The sequence below is a fragment of the Nomascus leucogenys genome, chromosome 16, assembly GCF_006542625.1.
Source record: "Nomascus leucogenys isolate Asia chromosome 16, Asia_NLE_v1, whole genome shotgun sequence".
Lineage (NCBI taxonomy): Eukaryota > Metazoa > Chordata > Mammalia > Primates > Hylobatidae > Nomascus > Nomascus leucogenys.
Window position 1 is genome coordinate 50,485,362 of NC_044396.1, and position 15,423 is coordinate 50,500,784.

Below are 15,423 nucleotides of genomic sequence, written 5' to 3' on the forward strand. Positions count from 1 at the left end.
AATACCCTACTTGCCTCTCTTTCTACTAGCTTTATCCTATACGTTTCAGGATCAATGTCATTTGGTGGTTAAGACTTAGGTCTCAGAGTCACACAGATCTGGGCTCATACTGTAACTGTGCTGCTTACTAGCTGTGTGACTTGGGCAAGTTATTTACTTTTCCTAAGCTTTGATTTCCACATCACCAGGATGGATAAAAGAGTAGTATTTGGATTGTGAGTATATGAGGAATGTGTGCAAAGCACTTAACATACTGCCTGACACACAGTGTGAATATGTGTGAATAAACGATAGCTGTTTTAATCAACCTTCTCTCCTCCTTCTCTTCCTCCCCGCTTCCTTATCATCATCATGATTATTATTAATTTCAGGCTCCAGTCCCTTCTCTGGCTTGTTTCATATTGGAAGGGCCCAGGATGCAAAAACCACTGATCCAGCATCACCTGCAAATATCTGTCCTGCCTACAAAACACAGCTCTCCACACAGCCCCTCCCTCATCATGAAGCATCTCTTCACCAGATGGGCTTTGGCCTCCTTGATCCCCACGGGCCTTTTGCAATCCTTTCAAAGCTCAGAAATTATTAATAGTATGAAAACCCCACTGAGAACCCTGTGGTGTTTGGAGTGGGGAGGAAGCTAGGGCAGGCCTAGGGTCCCAGGAAGCTCCAAGCCTTGGCTGCTGGAGGCATCAAGGATCCCAGGTCTGTGGGTTCACTTGATGTCGGTCTCAGATAATCTGCTTCTCACCTAGCTCAGATAGGGGACTGGGGGAAGCATGGTTTGGGTAAGCCAAGCAATTCAAGGGTTAATATCTAAGGGGTCTCCAGAATCATTAAAGGCTCTGAATTCTCAGTGGCTGAAAAGCTCCTGCAAGGAAAAATAACCTTTATGAAAATATGTTAAACTCAAAAGTTGATTTATTATACTCCCAACAACGGACTGATCTGTTTGTTTAAGTGCCCTAAGTATAGTGGCTAAAGTTCACAAGCACTATTTGACCTTTACAGAATAATTAGCTTAAAACAATTATTAGCAGGTTTCTTTTCAGGCTCTGTAGTATTAGATGATGCAATCACTCCACTCAAAAACTTTGTTCTTTATTGTTACTTCAAATCAGCCAAATGTTGCAGAAACCTACACTAGGCTCACAAATTGCTCCCACACTGTGCTGGCCATCTTGGTTTGCAATGACCTGTGGTGCAGCTTGGAATCCTCCCCAACCCCACTCCTCCTTCAAGTGCTCAGGGACTGGAGGACCGGACACAGCAGCTCCAGAAGTCACAGGTGCAGGGTCACCCAAAGCACACTCTCCTCCCCAGGATAATCAGACCCTTGAGATCTTTCATTCTTAAAACAAAATTATTATAAAAGGCAACATGTGTTCATTGTAGAAAATTGAAAATACACAGAAAAGAAAATAGAACTACCATATGATCCAGCAATCCCACTTCTGGGTATTTATACAAAAGAATTGAAATCAGGATCTTGAAGAGATGCTAGAACTCCCATGTTCATTGCAGCACTATCCACAATAGCCAAGATTTGGAAACAACCCAGATGTCCATAAACAGAGGAATGGATAAAGAAAGTGTGGTAATTACATACAATGTAATGTTGTTCAGCCTTAATAAAGGAGGAAATTTCACAATATGGGACAACATTGATGAATCTTGAGGACATTATGCTAAGAGAAACAAACGAGTCAAAGAATGACAAATACTGTGTGATTCCACTTGTATGAGGTATCTAAAATAGTCAAATTCATAGAGTCAAAAAATGGTGGTTACCTGAAACTGGGTAGGGTTGGGGGGGGTGCAGATGTGGAGTTACTAATCAACAGATGTAAATTTTCAGTTAAGCAAGGTGAATAAGCTCTACGGTCCTCTGTACCCATAGTCAACAATAATGTATTGTACACTAAAAAACTTATTACAGGGATAGAAATCATGTTAAGTGTTCTTACCACAATAAAATAAATTTAAAAAAGGAAAAGTAAAAGATAGAAAATACAACTCACAATCTTATTACCCAGAGATAACCACCGATAATACTTTGATGTCATCTACTTATCTTTCTATAAACTTTTAAAAAATCCTCTATTGTAGGACACTCGAGTGATGTTCAATGTCCTGTTAAGCAATTCTTTGCTGAAACTAACATTTTTTCTCACATCTATTATTACCTTAGAATAGATGTTATTTCGAGGAATGCCATTTCTGAGTCAGAGTCTGCACATTTTAAAAACTTTTTATTCAAGTTGGTCTCCAGAAAAATCCTATTTACTCTTCTTTCAGCAATGTATGGATTGCCTGTTTTCCTCAGACCCTTACTAGTACCAGAAATTATAACTTTTTAAAAAGGTGATAGTTTAATCCATGAAAAATTTGCATTTCTTTATTAGTAAAGTTGAGCATGCTTTCATGGGATTTTGGGTCCTTTGCATTTCTTCATTTGTAAATTACCTGTTTATGTCTGTTGTTCATGTTCTCATTGGGTATTCTTCATCATTTTCTTGTAGGTCATCTTACAACAAGAAAATCAATCTTCTTTCTATCATATAAGTTCCAAATACTTCCCTCAGGTTGTTGTGTTTATTTTATTTTATTTTAATTAATTAATTTCTCTCTCTCTCTTTTTTTTTTTTTTTGAGATAGTTTTGCTCCTTTTTCCCAGGCTGGAGTACAATGGTGTAATCTCGGCTCACTGCAACCTCCACTTCCCAGGTTCAAGTGATTCTCTTGCCTCAGCCTCCCAAGTAGCTGGGACTACAGATGCCCACCACCATGTCCAGCTAATTTTTGTATTTTTAGTAGAGATGGGGTTTCACCACATTGGCCAGGCTGGTCTCAAACTCCTGACCTCAGGTGATCCGCCTGCCTCAGCCTCCCAAAGTGCTGGGATTACAGGTGTGAGCGACCACGTCTGGTCTGTTGTGTGTATTTTAATTTTACCATTTTGTTGACCCACATTTTTACTCCAGGGGCCCTGAGATCTGCATTTCCACCCTGTGATGGGGCTCCTACCACCTCTTTCAATCTTAACTGTAGATTCACTTCACTGATCATTTAATTGATAGCTCTGGATCAATTTCCTTTTCCGTATTTAATCCGGGCATTCAACAAACATATGTGACTCATTTGCCAGTTGCAGGCACTTGGGTTAGGGGATAGAGCAGATTAATTCTAGTCCACAATGTCTCCTGTGAGGTTGGAGAGAAAAAGCCCGGTGGGAAACCACAGGGTTGGGAGTCAGTTCTTAGGGAATGGCTACAGCTGTGCTGGGCATTTTGTCTATTGTCCTTCACTTAACTCTCACACCTTTTGAGGTAGGTGTCACTGTCCCCATTTTACAGATGAGTACATGGAAGCTCAAAAAGTTTCAGTCACTTAACCTAAAGTCAACCAGATGGTAAGCAGCAGAATAGGACCCAGCCCAGTGCTCCCTGCCCTCTACACAGGCTCTGGGGATGGTGCTTGCAGCAAACTTGAGGCCAATGAAGGTGAATGAGGTGGCTCATGTAGATGCATGGCTGGATCCTGCCTTTATTTCAAAGTTTGATATTTTGCACATCATAGATTTTTTCATTCATTTTGATTTTTAAAATTATATTGCATTAAAATATTATTTATCTTAAGTATTGAGTTTTTTGTCACCTCCCCCCACTTAAATTTTGTGCCCAAGAGATTGTTTCATTTACTTCACTCTAAAGGGGAAGGACCTCCATCCTTTTCCAAGAAAAATAGTTGGGGACCTAGGAGGTGGTGGGCTGGGGAGCTGAGTGCAGACTAGGGCAGGAGCCCTGGGTGGAGACGCACTGCCACGGTGACCCTGCTTGGCTCTGTGCAGCAGGCTGGCCTTCTGCACCTCTTGTTTTATCAGTAGCAGATATGCTTCTCCCTGCCTGAGAAGCAGGCCTGGAAAGTGAACCTGGTGCTCCATTTGCCTATTTTTGGAGTTCTTTAGAAGAAAGGTCTTCCACACAAATGCACATGATTTTGACGTTTGCTGATGAGCAGCATTCTGAATTATCGCAGTGTACATAACATTTTGTCTAAAAGGCACACTTCCTTCCCAGCCCAGGGTCCCAGAAGGCAGAGGAGGTCAGAGGAGACATTCCCAGCCCCAGGGTGGTGAGAGAAAAAGGCTTCCTTGTTCTCTCAGGCTGTCTCCTCTGGCCCAGAAACAAGTCTTGCCAGGGGTGGTCTGTGTTCTAAGATTGGAGGCGGGGGGAGCCTGCTTTTTAGCTCTCAGACTTGAGAGATCTGCCCAGGCTGCTCCATGAGGTGGGGTCTGCCTGGTCTCCCCACATTCTAACCAGATTCCCCATCTGAGATACTCCCACTCCCCTGCCTGGAAAGCGGCCTGACAGCTCATCACATTCCTGCCTGCACTGTCCACTCCAGCGGCCACATGACTGAGGGGAAAAGGCAAGAAATCCGATTCCTGAAACTGGGCCCAACTGATAGGGCCGGTTCCTGGAATCCCAGAAGAGAGGCGGCCGGCAGGGGTGGGGACCAGCCTTCCCAGGGCTTGGGCTCTGTCCTGCATGGCAGGGTTTCAAAGTCCAGGCAGGCCGCAGCTGGGCCGCCTGCCTCCCACAGAAGAGGAAAGAAATCCAGGCCCCAAGGTCCCCTCCTTACTCTGGGAACCTTCTCTGTGCCACAGCATGAGGGCTCTGCCTGCTCCTAGCCTCTCCTTAACAGAGCCCATTCTGCCTTGGCTCACAGGTGCCTGTGCTCTTACTTGCTTCGAAGGGTTAGAATCTTGTCAGCAGGGAGTTTGTCTCATTCATCCTTAACAGCAATAACTGCCATTTGCGGAGCAATTTCTACCTGTCTTCTGTGCTCCTTGTCCTGGCAGGTAGGCAATTCTTTTCATTGCCATTCTACAGATCGGGAGGCAAGCTTCAAGAGGTCAAATAACTTGCCCAAAGTCGCCGGTAGGTGGCCAAGTCAAGATTTGAGCCTGTGTTTTATGAAAACCCACACATTGAATCCTCAAGCCAGGCATTTCAGACATCAAGGCTTACAGGTGTCAGACTAGAAGTATAAATGAGAGACGTGGAACAGGCAGGATCTATTATAGAATAGCAGGTGCATGTCTGTCTGAGGGAGCAGCTGCTCCAACCTTCGAGCTGATTTTGCCTCTTGGGAATACTGGCTCACCGCGGCCAAATGGATTTTTCAAGAATAGCCTGAGATCCACATTTTTAGATGAAATGTCTTGATTTTAAAATTTGGGTAACTAGTAAAAAATAAAAGCAAAGCAAAGCAAAACAAAACAAACACTATGCGGGCTAAACAACAGAAGTCACTGGGTCAGATATAGCCCATAAGCCAGCAGTTTAAAAATTCTGTACCACATAATTGTACCATGTTGTGCTCTGTGCATATTAGGTGTGTAGTGAATGTTTTTTACTTTAAAGTAAAACCAACCTTACTTCTAGGAACATCTGTAACTACAGGAGGAAAAACGTACAATCTCAGATATTCCCAAGGATGCACAATTTTGAATGATCAGTGCAGATGTTGCCTTCCAGGGCAATAGATGGTCATCAAATGCACATATAGACCAGGCTAGTGTATTAATGAGACGCTCTAAGATGGATTCTCCTCCCACATATCCTTAGAAGAAAGATACATTCACACGTTGCTTGGCCCAGCAAATGAGGCAGGAGAATGGAGAATTAGGGTAACCAAGGGTTAGGGCATAAGCAAAAGAACAGCAGGTGCAGCCAGTTCTAGGCAAGATTAGGCCCCATACAGGCCACATCCTCACTCATGTGATAACAAGACGTTTCCACTTTGGCCTCTGATTGGCTGTGGGCCAAGTCTCCACTACCTCTGGTCACAGGCCAATCCTTCATAAGGTGTAACCAACTGGAGGCTTCTAAAGGACACCTAGGGGTGTTACCAAATTCTTTTAGCCTAATAAAAACCCTAAAGACCATTGCAATAGGGGATCTTGAGCTGCTTGCCCCAGCCTGCTTCCACTTTGTGGAGTGTGCTTTCTTACTCCATTCTTTTGTTGCTTTGTCTTTCATTGCTTCGTTCTTTTGTTGATTTGTTTCTGCGTTTTGTTCAATTATTTATTCAACTCTTTGTTTAACACTCCAAGAACCTGGACAACTCACTGTCAAGACCTTCCAGCCAATAATACAAAGACTTGGCCTCTGTGAACCATCCTCTTTGTCTTCCTACCTCCTACACGGGGAAGTTTCCAAGACTCAGTCCTGAAACTTCAGCAACTCTCTCTGTCTCACCTTCCAGAAAGAAGGCATCTCAGGCCCTTTCATGGATTTGATGATCACCTCTACACCTCATCTAAGCCTAAAGCCAAGTTTTCAATCTTCCTCCCAGAATCAGGGTGCTCACCCTCCTGCTGGCCCCATCTCTGTCACTTACACTATCATTCTTCTGCTTGGGCAGCTCCAGATCCCAGCATCATTCTTGAATCCTTTCTGCTTTCCTCCTTCAATAATCGGCCCCAAACCCTAGTCAATATCTCATTCCACCTCTCATCACGTCATACCTGGGGCATTGCTGTATGCTTTTAACTGGTGTAACTGGATAACATTTGGAAATTAACTGAGTCCCTCCTCCACATTCCTTTCTTTCATCTTATGGCCCTCCCACACAGCAGGCATCTATCCATTGCTTCAAGGGAGGGTTGTTAAAGGCAGTCAAGTTCTTGGTTTTTGAATTTCAAAAGCCAGTCATCAGTTTTCTCTCATACCCCTTTTCCCCAGGAGAGAAATATTTCCCAAGCTGGGCACTGGGGAAGGTGTAAAAGGTTTGATGGGTCCCCGAGAAGAAACTCTGTTGTGCCTTCCTCCCACACCTGGGCTGAGCCCTAGATAGATTTGGAGGGTGGGTGGCAGAGGGGTTTGACTGGGGGTGGGGGGAGGGTCATGAATTTCAAAGCAAAGGAAACATGTCCCATTTTCTGTGAAGGAACTCAGCACAGCCCAAGAGCTGAGCAGTAGAAATGGCTACATGGGGTGTCTAGGAAATAAGACTTTAAATGTCCTCCCAGAGTCTCCTCTGGTCCCTAAGTGGTGACAGAGAACAGCCAGATGTCCATAGGTTCACAAGAAAGGCCTGAAAGAACTAAAGGCCAACCGAAGAAAGACCCGGGATGAAAGTGGAGGCCACACACAGCTGCAACCTCCTTGCCTCAATGACTGAGGACCTCCAGGAAGGAGGGCATCTCAGCTGGTGCCTGGATGGGCGAATGATGACCAGGAACCTGACTCCCCTTCGCAGTGCCCCCGTCCATCACTGTAGCCCTGCTCCAAGAGCCTGGAATTCAGACACAACTTCAGTGGGCGGGGGGAGATGCGGCAAAGTCTGAACAGACAGAGATTAAATTTGTGCCCCACCCACCCTGTAAAAGAGAAAATATTTAGGAATTGTAGAAAAATCAAGTCACTATTTTTATGGCCTGAGTTTGGGTCCTGAAATTCACCAGTGCTCTTTGCCTCTTCTCCCCCTATTCCAAGTGACTGTGTATTCTGTGGCTGGATTAATCTTCCTCCAGTGCCACTTCATGCTTTCATGGGTTCAAAGAATAATTATTGAACAGTTGCAATGAGCCAAGAGCTGTGTTAGGGGATTAAAACTTTAAGTTGAGAGTAATAAGAAAGACGAAAAATAGCATTACACCGAAATGCCATTTTTCAAGCAAAGCTCTGAAAGTTTGACAATATACTGTGTTAGGTAGGCAGTGGGGAAGCAGGCACTCAATATATTGCAATTGGAAATGGAAAATATTACAACCCCTATAGAGAGAAATGTATCAATATCTACTAAAATGATATCTGTATTTGCCATTTGAACAAGTCCATCTACTCGCAAGAATCTATAGCAAAGAAATACTGACAAAAGTATGAAGGGATATGTGCACAAGACAATTAATTGCATCACTAGTTATAATAGCAAAGAATTGAAAGCAACCCAAATGCCTATCAGTAGGAAACTGGTTGAGTAAATGATGGAGTTTATTATTACTAAAATACATAATAGATTACTATGCAGCTATAAAAAGAATGAGAAATATTTATATATACTACTATGAAGTGATTTTAAGAACATACTATTAAAGGTGGGGAAAGGCAGAGAATACTGTTTATAGGGAAGTATTTTACCTGAGAAAGGTGAGATTACTAGATTATATATACATATTGGTTATATATTTTTTAAATGCAGGATAACAAAAACTAATAATGGTTACATATAAAGGAAGGAGGAAATAAAACAGAAAAGCCAGGGATGCAAGCAAGACTTCCCTCAATGTACCTTGTTTTACAGACTTTTACCTTAAAACTATGTAAATGCGGGCGGGCATGGTGGCTCACGTCTGTAATCCCAGCACTTTGGGAGGCCACAGTGGGTGGATCACCTGAGGTCAGGAGTTCAAGACCAGCCTGGCAAACATGGTGAAACCCCATCTTTAATAAAAATGCAAAAATTAACCAGGTGTGGTGGTGCGCAAGGCTGAGGCAGAATTGCATGAACCTGGGAGGTGGAGGTTACTGTGAGCTGAGATTGTACCACTGCACTCCAGCCTGGGGAACAGGGTGAGACCCTGTCTCAAAAACAAACAAACAAACAAACAAACACAAAATATGTAAATGCTTTACATAATTATAAAACAAAAATTAATTAGGAAAATGCAATTCTTAAAAATGGAAAATAAAACAATTAAGCCTAACTGTGTATCAATTTGGTGTCTTACTTACATAGGGAATAATTATTTCAAATGACTTTAAAACAGTAATTTGATTATATAACCCTAGTAAGATATGACATAAGGATTAAAAAAACTTGCATAGAAATATAAAACTGTTTTTTCAGTTATACTGTTAATAATAATGTTTCTATTGTTATTCTAAAATATATATGTAGTAGAATAAAGCAAATAAGTTATTCACTTTAGGACCAAGGATTTTCAGAATAAGAGAAAATAGATACAAATATAAAGTCACAGAAGCTAAGTAAAAGCCATGTCATTTTAAACTTGAATTGGAACCCTAAGCATGAGTCCATGATGTATTTTCTCTTTAAAAGAAAAAGTATTTACCTTCTCTGATTAAAAGACCTAGAGACACTGGGCATGGTGGCTTATACCTGTAACCCCAGCACTTTGGGAGGCCAAGGCAGGCGGATCACCTGAGGTCAGGAGTTTGAGACCAGCCTGACCAACATGGAGAAACCCCATCTCTAGTAAAAATACAAAATTAGCCAGGCATGATGGTGCATGCCTGTAATCCCAGCTACTCAGGAGGCTGAGGCAAGAGAATCGCTTGAACCTCGGAGGCAGAGGTTGTGGAGATTGTGCCATTGCACTCCAGCCTGGGCAATAAGAGCGAAACTCCATCTCAAAAAAAAAAAAAAAAAAACCTAGAGACAACAACCTACCTAGTAACAATGAGCACCCCAGGGCCCAGATTGTTGTCTCTAAATACTACTTCCCAGAAAAAGAAACCAGAGCTCTTTGTAAAATGGCCTTTTTTTTTTTTTTTTTTGTCAGCTATGGAGCAGGAATATTCAAGATAAGTCTGGAAACCAAGAAAGATAGCAAAGACGATGGCAATCATATCATAATGACCCAGAAACCAACTTGAAGGGGTTCCCATTGACCAAAATGGGACAATTTGAGCACTGAAATGGACAGTAACTGCAATGCATTGAAACATATCAAAAATATTAAAATACGTGAGTCCATAATAATAATAAAACAAACGAATCAGTTACCTTTGGAATATGCTAGATAACTACTTCAGTATTCTGAAAACTTACAAATAAAGAGAAAGAATTAAGCATCTATTTTACCTCTTCACGTAGCCAAATAGTTGATGTGCAAATGGTCTTTATGGGAGAATTCTAGCCTATAAATGAAGAAAGAGATAGAATTAGGTGTCATCATATTGTAGCCCCCACTGTTATAATGGAACTAGGCAATGATATTAGTGGCTGCTAAAACCCTTAGGTGAATAACTGATGGGAGACTTCATAATGAATGGATCAAGCTGACAATACTTGAACTCAATGATCAATGTTAAGATGACGAAAAGAGAGATGACCAAACATTGCATGTCTTCTAATGTGATGTATTTGGCAGCACACACCACCACTTATGAAGTATTCTTCTAAAAATGAATCTGAATCTAATCAAGCCCCAAGATCTAACCATGGTTTCCAGGAAATACAAGAGATAAAAGAATATGTAATTGACCCTATTGGGATAAAGTCTGTAAAATCCAGAATATTTCAAATAAATTGCAAGAAAAAAAGGGAAGGGAATCTAGAGATTTTAAAAGAAACTTGGAGGACTTACCAACTAAATTCAATTTGTGAACCTTGTTTTGATCTTGATTCAAACATGTCAAAAAATTTTAAAAGACTGGATAATTTGCTGATTGACTAGTTGACAATATTAAGAAATTGTTGTCAAATATTAGCTGATGTCCTTTGCCATTATAATGAAAAATTTACTTTCTGACCTGACATTCAATGTCTTTCACTTGAACAAAAACATTTAATTTAAGTTCTAGATCTGCCACTTACTAATGTTCCTGAGAAAGTCATTGAATGGCTCAGAACCATCTGTGAAGTGGGAACATCATAATATACCACTTTGTTAAGTCATTGTGAAAATATGAGATGATGAATAAGAGAGCACTTTGTAAACCATATAAGCCATCTCCCATGACCAAGCTCCATGATTCTCTCAAGCATGGCTGATTGTCTGCCTTTGTTCAAGTGATTTCCCCTTACTCAGAATATTCTCCTCTCTCTTGTCATCCTATGGATGTCTCACCTTTCCTTCTACCTCCAGCCTGTTTCACTTTCTCCATGAAAACATTTTGAATCACTTCAGCCCACAACAATTTTTTCCCTTTTCTTTTCATAGCCCATATTGTCTGTAATGCTCACTTGGCACTCTGAAATTACATTTCTGGGTAAATTTTCTCCCAACTAAACTGAAGGACTCTTGACAACAGGGACTCTCTGTTCTTTATCTATTCTCCCCTCCACCAGATTCTAGCACAATGCTTAATTACAAGATAGCTAAAGCTTCAAATAAAAAATTATTCAGAACTCTTTTAACAGTCACGAAAACACAACTCAGTGTAGCTTAATTGAAGATAAATTAACAAGTTCACATAGTCAAATTACAGGAAGGGCATGGGTGGTGCTAGCCCTGAAGGATGACTGCTACCAGGGAGGACTGGCTGTCCTCTCATTCCCTATGACTGCATGCAGACAACCCTTTACGTGTGACAACAAGCATACCTGTGGACAGCTTCCTGCCACGTATCTCCCTGGTTAGTTCCAATTCAAGAGTCCTAGAGAACTCTGATTGGTCTGGCTTGATCTAGTGCCCACCCCCAGACCAACCACCAAAGCCAGGAAGTGAGATGAAGCTTCTATTTGGATTATATGTTAGAGACAGGAAGAGGAATGGTTGCCTCCCCAAATGAGCCAAAGCCACCAGAAGGAGGCAGAAGAGCCGGACAGCTAAACTATGAAGTGTCCATGAGATGGGATATCACTGAGCAGAGGAGGGATGTGATTTGACATGATCTCACTTTCTGCATGAGCCCCCCTTTCCCCATAGCATTGAGTTTTAGAACTGCGGTTAACATATGCCCTTGGAGTACCCTCAGGGCTGATGTAAAATTAGCCAAAATTGGAATACCTTTGCATTTTCAATAAACTGTTTCCAGTCATTTACCATTTCTGTTGCTTTTCCTCCATTCTCAATGTTCCAAGTTTTCATCTGGCATCATTTTTCATCTGTCTGAAGAACTTCCTTAGCAATTCTTTTTGAGCATGTCCACTGGCAACAAATTCTCTTAGTTTTCTTTATTCTGATTCACAGAATGTTTCTATTTTAACCTTCATTTCTGAAGCATATTTTCATTGGATATAGAATTCTGGAATGACAATTCTTTTCTTTCAGCACTTGAAAAATGTTGTGCCACTTTCTTTTTGCCTCCAGGGTTTCTGATGAGAAGTCCTCAAGCATTGGAATTATACCACTATAAGTAATATGTTGTTTTTCTCTAATTATTTTCAAGATTTTCTCTGTCTCTAGTTTTTAGCCATTTGATTATGAAGTGGTTGGGTATGGATTTCTTTGGGTTGATTCTGTTTGGGATTCATTCAATTTCTTGAATCTGTAGGTTTATGTCTTTCACCAAATTTGATAATTTTTCAGGCATTATTTCTTCAAGTTTTTTTTTTTTGTTTTTTGTTTTTTCCAGCAATGCACTTAGTCTCCTTTCTTTCTGGGTCTCCAATGACTTAAATGTCAGACTTTTTGGTGCTGTGTGATAGGTCTCTAAATCTATATTCACTATGGTTTTTTTCTCTGTTTTTTAGATTAGGTCATGGTTATTTATTTATCCTTAAGTTCATTGACTCTTTCCTCTGTCACTCAGTTTTGCTAGTGAGTCCATCCCATGTGTTTTATTTTGGTTATGATTACATTTCTACATTCTAAAATTTCCATTTTGTTCTCTTTATATTTTCTATTTCCTTGTTAAGGCCTTCTATTCTTCCTGTTCATGTGAAGCAAATTCGCCCTTACTTTTGGATTATTTTTATTATAGCTGCTCTGAACTGTTTGTCAGATAATTCTAACTCTGTGTCATCTAAGCATTGGCATCCATTGACTGCTTTTTCCCATGCAAGTTGAGGTTTGTCTGTTTTTTTTATGTGCCAAGTAATTTTGAATTGTATCCTGGATATTTTGATTATTAGACTATGAGACTTTGTGTCTTGCTGAAATTCTATGAAGGATGTTGCTATTTTTGTCTTAGCAGGCAATGAACCTGGTTAAGCTCAGGCCTCACTTTCCAACCTGCCTTCTGTGGGCTGTAGTTCCAGTGTCAATTCTGTTCTCAAATTCAGAGTCTTTGCAGTGCTATTCAGTTCTGCCCCTATGTGCTTCCCCTAGTGGCTAGTCTGGGACCTGGGCAATGGTCTATCTGTTAGTGCTTCTCTGCTGTTGGGGATCAGATCCACACATGTGCAGCTCAGGGATGAGACCTGCAGCTCATAAACACCTTTATGTGGTCAATTCCCATAAGTCTCCTTCTCCATGATCTCTCTGTTACCTGTCCACTCCTTGGGGCTCCCCTTTGCAGTTCTCTGGTCAGAAAGCTGGGCTTTGGTCACCCTACTCTGCTGTGCACCTCCCACAACTGTACCCACCTTGAAGTCCAAGCTGGAGGGAAAAAGTAAACTCGCCACCAGTTTAAGGGTACACCGAATTTGTGTCTTTTTTCCCCAATCTGCCTATTACTATTTGCTCTTCAGCGTCCTTGCATAGTGTCTTGTGCAGTCTTTCCAGGTTTTTAGCTGCATTTCACTGGGAGAGACAGGGTAGAGTGTGCTTACTCCATCTTAACTAGAACCGGGACACAATAGAATGGTTTTAGAGGACATTCTTCAATATGTGCCTCTGAAGATGTGCCTAAAGACTCATCTTAGAACTCAAAGTCAGGTAAAGGTAGTTTCCTGATGAATTTCTACAGGTTTATTTTATGAAACTGATAGTTCCCCCTTTTTACTCTGGTTACTGAAAAACTCAGAAAACATGATTTAGTTCACACAATCTAATTGCAGTGTCTGACACACAGGAAGTGTTTAGTAAACATTAGTCATCTCCATACCTGTCTATCTCTCCTCTTATCCCCCAAGAACTAAATGTTATACTCAATAAAAGAAATCTTTCTGAGTCTGTTTTTTTTAAAAATATATAATTTGACTCTTCCCATGCCTTTTATTACTTGACTTTCTCTTGCAGTTCTGTGATAGTCATTTGGGGACTTATTTTCATCCTATTAATCTTTTACACTGCCTCAAATTCTGTTTGGAAGTAGTCAAGTCATAAATGAACAAATAGATGACAAAAACACTGTATTCATGGAATGCTTCCTATTTCTAAAACTGCTTCTACACCTGTTTCCATATTTCATCCTAAACAATACCCCATATTAGTGAGGAAGAAAGGTAGCATGAGGCCCCTCATCAGAAAAGCCCAGCCCAGGCAGCATTGACTTGGGGATGCTCTGGGCTCCCCTCCCACCAAAACCGAGATGAATTGTTCCCATTTTTATCTTCTGTTGAGTGTTATACCAAGATGAAAAGAAGTTTTGAGAATTTCAGTGTCCTCTGGGACCCCATGCCCTAGGAGCTCCCAGTCTAGGACATTCCCAGCAGGCCCTCTTTTCTCAGACTGCCCCATCAGTGGCTAATGCCTGCCCTTGGGGTCCAGGAACCCCTAGAGAAACTGGAGGCCTGATGTCACTTGAGGAAACATGATACTAGTTTCTACTCCTTCCAATCTGACTTGGAATTAGGACTCATCTCCTGAGTAGGGTCATCGTGTCCACTTGACGGGGGCTTTCCACTCCTACTCCTGTCCATGAAGCCAAGTACCTCTTCATGGGTTGGCACTGAAAGGTAGGCACAGAAACCACTTCAGCTGGCACACAGAAAAACATCACTATGACCCTTGCCTGTTATTCAGCTATATCCTGGATCCCCCCTTCAGTTCAGAAAGGGAGGCAGCACCTAGCACTCAGATGGGCCTCTCTTCTTCCCTCCCTCCCTCGCTTAGTGACACTCAGGAGACAAAGATTGCAGCCATTAGCTTTGCGCAGTGGCAGTATCATAGCCAATGAGGTTTATCTGAGGCACGATTATTGCTAATTGAAAAAGATTGCAGCCATTTCCCTCTGAGGGGGAGTTCACCCAAGGGCAACTTACTTGCCTCTGACAGTTCTAGGAAGTGACACTAATATGCAGGAGGCTAGGAAGGAGAGAGCACTCAGGAGGCTTCTTGAAAGGTCCCTTGCCCCATTCCCAGGTCAACTTTAGCAGTCACACATTCTTGGGGCTTAGTTGAACTTGGACTAAGCTCACTGCCAGGGTACTGGCATGTCTGAACATGGTCAAGGTCTACAGACCAGTACCAGAGTTAGGGATGACTAAGAGTGAGCCTGGGCCTGTCTTTCCAATGTCCTCAGCCCAATTCCTATGGATCGCCACCTCAATTCCAAGGAGAGGCTGTGGAAGGGTACAGATATGGCAACAGTCCTTCACTCCTCCTTGTGTCCATACCCTTTGCAATGTGACTTTAGAGCTCCTCCTATCAAGAGGTGGACTCCTCATCTCTTTGACTTTGGGCTGATCCTGTAACTTTCAGTGTAATAAGGCCAATAGAATCTAATACAAGTGATGTTTGCCAGTTCTGAGCCCAGGCCTTAAGAGGCCTCACACGCCTCTGCCCTTTGCTTGGGATTCCTGCCCCATCCACCTGAACAAGCCTGAGCTAGTCTACTAGAGGATAAGAGGACTTTTATTACCAGCTCTGGCTCCCCAGCCTACTGGAAGATAAGAGGATAT

General features: G+C 41.8%; 1 pseudogene; it reads left to right on the plus strand.

The window, feature by feature from the left end:
• Positions 1-14,666: 14,666 nt before the first annotated feature.
• On the plus strand, positions 14,667-14,819 carry LOC115830763 (annotated as a pseudogene).
• Positions 14,820-15,423: the final 604 nt, after the last annotated feature.